Source organism: Myxocyprinus asiaticus, chromosome 5 (assembly GCF_019703515.2).
Source record: "Myxocyprinus asiaticus isolate MX2 ecotype Aquarium Trade chromosome 5, UBuf_Myxa_2, whole genome shotgun sequence".
In the NCBI taxonomy this organism is placed as follows: Eukaryota; Metazoa; Chordata; class Actinopteri; order Cypriniformes; family Catostomidae; genus Myxocyprinus; species Myxocyprinus asiaticus.
The window spans coordinates 39,150,815-39,156,072 of NC_059348.1; positions in this window are offsets into that span (position 1 = coordinate 39,150,815).

Consider the following 5,258-nt stretch of genomic DNA (forward strand, 5'->3'; position numbering starts at 1 on the left):
AATTCCTAATGCCATAATGAGAATAAGTAGTTGTTCTCACTCCATTTTCACAATGTAGATCAGATCTGTTTCATACTCATAGCTGTCTATTACACTGCTCTATATGTCCTGTAAGTGAGGTCATAGGCTAGAAGAACATTCTGTAGTTTGCATTATTTAATAAATTATTTAGACCATTTGTATTAATACAGGTACATTAGGCTACTTTTTGACAGTCATCTTAATGTCAAAAAGTGGTCCAATTTACCTGAATTCACCAATATATTGTGAGAATTCATGATTTACACACATGTTCAGGGGATTAATATAAAAATAAATCCAAGCAGTTTCAAAACCTATAAATTACTTAACACATGTATTATATTGGAATTAAAATTATTTAAGCCTAGATCTGATGCATCACATAATAAAAGTAAATATTGTATGAACATGTTCTTCTGCTCATTTTATATTCTTGAGAATATTGATACCCTGTCCCTTTAGTGAAACTTTATACAGTTAAGAATAGAGTTTTATTGTTCAGGAGATTTTTGTACAGTGTAAACATGTTTTCTGTCATTGTGGGCGTCAGTGCGCAGTAGTACAGTGCAGAGTCTGTTACTTCAGCAGGAAAGATCTCCAGGTGCACAAGACTGTTGCCTTTATCAACTTTAGGTAAAAGCCGATGAGGCAGAGGTTTACTTGTGACTCCATGTGGATATATGAAAACGAGAAACTCTGGTTTGGATCTTGGATACTGCCGATACCAGTACAGATTGGTTACAGCTCCTTCATATTTACAGGATAGAGTGACATTTTCCCCCTCAGATATAAATGTCTTGCTTTCCAATGGTGTTATTGACTGTGCATATGTGTCCCCTGTGAATCAACCATAAACTTTTATATCAAACATACCTATAGAAATTGTACTATAATGTTATTGCATTTATTTGAAATCAGTCAAACAATATCAAAGACAAAAAGAAGAGGCATATAAACATTATACAATGCTCCAACTTTACATTGTTTGTGCACCTAAAAGCCAAATACCAGTAAACTAAACTTACTTTGAATCATCAATAGCAGAAGCAGAGCACACAGAATCATCATGTTTGCACTGTGATAGGCAAATTAAGTTGATTGAGTAGTTTGCTCTTTCTCAAATCTCAGAAAACTCCTCCCATCTGTCAATGAAACTGCAGTGAATGAGAACACATCATTCAGCTACACTTCAAGTTGATGAAGATTTAAGTTTACATATAAAATCAGTCTAGTAGTTATTGACAGCAGAACTGTGCTTTTGGTCCATCCTTTCCTTCTGACACTTTATTGAGCATGTTGTACAAGTGACACAATTTCAGTTTATGAAAGTCAATTGTTCTTATTCAGTGGGAATTATTGCCTTCAACAACTGATAAATTAATCTAAAAGGTGACTGAAGAAGGTGAAACTGATCAAATTGAGAGTATGTCTAACTTTTAAGAAACTGTTGAACCCAATATTTTTTGTTAGCTGTAATAACTGCTATTAAACTCTGTATTTCACTTTCAGCAGCTTTCACCATTGCATGCTTCATTATAATAGTGAAATAAAAATGTCAGCTTATGAATGTTTTATGTACCGCTAAATAGCCTCACAGTACCATCATTTTATTCACATCACCAGCCTCAGGATTCTCATAACTGAACTGTTAATGTTAAGTGTATATCGCCCTCTTGTGGTCCCCCAACAATTTTTCAAAGTGCCTAGTTTAACTACTTTAAGAAGTTCTATTTTTCACCATATGAAAATCAGTTTTGATGGTATTATCCAGATGTGTTAAATATACTATTTTACTAGCACAATAATTAATGTAAATTGCTCATATGAAAATAATTGTCAAGGACTTGAGTATATAGCTAATGTAAATATTTTATGTTCTAAATAAAATAACCCTACCAAAATACAGTAGGCTGGTGATGGTGAAATAGACTGAAGTTGTAGACAATTGTTTTTATTCCAAATTAAAAATGCATACTGTTTTAGTTTATGCTGAAGTATTGTCAGGTTTTTGCATGAGTGTTGAATGTGTTTTAGTCACTGTGGGCTGCAGAGCGCAGTAGTACACAGCAGAGTCAGACACACGCAGATCTTGGATTGTCAGTGGAACTGAAGATGTGCTGATATTCGCATGAAATCGTTCCTTAAATTCTTCTTCATTATATCCAGATCCAGATAATTTATTCAGCATGTACTTGGGGGATCTATTTACTTTTTTCTGGTACCAGAAGAGTGTTGGGTTTGTATAAGTACTTGTATATGTACAGTTGATTGTAACATCTTCACCTTCAAATGCTGTTTGAACTCTTATATGCTGGTCAACTCTGTCCTCAGAATTACATCCTGGAGTAGAATAAAAGACAATATCAATAGACATATTACCCATTGGACAGGAAAACAGCACAAGGAAAATACATTTTAAATACAGTATATTTGAAAGGAATTACACATTTGATAGTGCTACTTACCCCAAATATATATAACAAGGATCACAATGACCCTTTGCCAGAGTGACATTATATCTGCTATGCTTTGCAATTGAAATCACAAACTCTTAAAAACAGAGACAGTATGAATCACCTCTTCTTTCTTCAACTCTTTGAAATAGCTGTTGTGAACTCATATCACTTGGTCAGACACCTGGGAGGAGCTTGTGCTACAGTAAGTAAAGTGGCAATGAATTCTGTTGACTTCAGCTCATCAAATTCTGTGTAAATGACTTGGAACTATACAGTATTTTATTTTGTTTTGTGGTAATATTTCCAGCAAATGAGAAGCTAAATAACCTATTAATATCTTTCATGAATAAGTCTTTCACACATTCAAACTCATTATAAATGGGTTCCACCTCTGGCTACTTTTTATTCATTGAGGAATTTTTTTTTTTTTTTTTTTGATGATGATGAATAATTTTTTTTAATAACTAAATAATTAATTTAGACTTTAAAAGATTTTAATCTCTCAAAGTCTTTTTTTGCATGATAAGGTGAAGTTATTGTCATATTTTATGTGACTCTTACAAGTCTGTTGCCTTAAGAACAGCATTATAAACAACAATTTTAATATCCTCTAATATAATTTAGCTGCTGCATCTTCCTGTTCACTCTAAACACCCCTCACCCTCAATAATTTTTGTTCAGAGCAAATGAGTTCTCTGTCACTGAGGGCTCCAGGGCACAGTAGTATCATGCAGAGTCTGTGACTGCAGTAGAAGAGATCACCAAATCTACACTGTTGTCTTCTTTTCTGTGTGTGATAGAGACTCGTGGGACTGTAGGAATAGCTTCAGTAATCACCCCTTGGTAGTCCATTATGAGGAAATTTGGAGGAGAACTTGAGTATTGATGATACCAATAAAGGCCATAAGCAGTGCCACTGTATTTACAACTGAGAGTAGCTCTCTCTCCTTCCCTAACATCAAGCACATCACTTACTGGAGTTATTTTGTCTTCAACACCTGAAAGAAAGAAAAAAAATCCAAGTATGTAGCACTTGTCTGCTTTACAAAACTATACATTCACATTTATGTACTCAACTATAATCAGAAGCTATGCAATTATATTCATATATTCACATTTATGTTCTCAGCTTTACATTCATATTCTCCATATACTACTATCACTGTACTAATGCTCAATGTATTCCTTATATGCCCAACCTTGTACTCCTGGGTTTATACATTCATGTTACCAGAAGTAAGCCTTATACGTTCAACCTGTATGTTAGAAGATTACTTCATTCTCTTTCTCTGCCCTTGTACATGGGTTTGTGGTAGTTCATGACTTATGAGGCTTCAGAGCTGGATGCAGAGAGAGAGCTTAGTTTATAGTTGTTATTGTTCCAAGTAATGTACAGACACAAGTCTGTGAACACAGGATGTCTATGTCTAAGACACCTGTATTCGTATCTTGCCGAGATCAGGAAATTTATAAGTGCTTGGCAAAGATATATGCACGAGCTATTCTGCAGCATATTCCTTCCACTCAACCACAGTTTTCACACTTCAATAGGTCACAACAATATGACCTGACAACATGAGTTACAACTTAACCTCGTGCAGAACTCTCTGTACCTAAAAATGGAGTCTTTCTGGCACAGTCTCAAGAGGGTTAAAGACCTTAACGAATCTTTGGGTGTCAGACTAACACCTCAACTCTCTAGCTCTTCGCATCTGATCTCCAACATTGAGGCCTCAACTTGACTCTCTGTACATTTGCTAACTTAGTTCATTAGAGAAGGACAAGACTTTGTGCTATTAGGTTTATTCCAGGACTTAGTCCTTGGATATATCCTTAAGATATATCTACTTGACATTTATAATCAAACATTTATTTTCTGTATTATCGCATTTATTCAGTATTCATTATTTTATTTTTATTCATTTATTAATTTCTACAAATTAAAGTTGTTATTCCTTCTACAAATCATCTGATTTATTGAAGTCATTTCCATCTGCTTGATCTCACTGCATCAATTTGGAGGTTCCGGAACGAGATAAAGTTGAAAACGGATCAACTTTGATTCCTCTCCTGCAAGGCTCAAAGATTAGGAAGGTAAGTTATCATCTTCCATTCTTTTCCAAATTCTCTGTTGACTGGTTGTTGGTAAAGTCTTGAGATACATTCCTGCCGCCGGTTCTCTCAATTTCGGTTGCAGACGTACAGACGAAGAGAGAACAAAGGCGAAGAGCAATAATCTCCTAATCCAAGGACTGATTCTGAGTGTTCAGTCCCATTAATTTGACGCAGTGGAGTAAGTATAGAATCTTTGAGATCCCGAGCGGCAGAAAAGATGATAAGTGAGTAGCAGCTTTGAATGGTGTGCACCACTTTTGAGTTATCGATTAGTTAGCAATAGTTTTATAGTTGTGCTCAAAAGTTTGCATACCCTTGGAGAATTGGTAATATATGTACTATTTTTAAAGAAAACATTAGTGAGCAGGCAAAACACATTTCTTTGATTTCTTATGGGATTCATATTCAACTGTAGGTTATAACAGAATGGCACAATCATAAAACAAAACATGGCAACAACGAAAAAAATGAAATGACCCCTGTTCAAAAGTCTGCATACCCTTAGTTCTTAATACTGTGTATTGCCCCCTTTAGCATCAATGACAGTGTGCAGTCTTTTGTAATAGTTGTCTATGAGGCCCCAAATTCTTGCAGGTGGTGTAGCTGCCCATTCGTCTTGGCAAAATGCCTCCAGGTCCTGCAAAGTCTTTGGTTGTCTTGCATGAA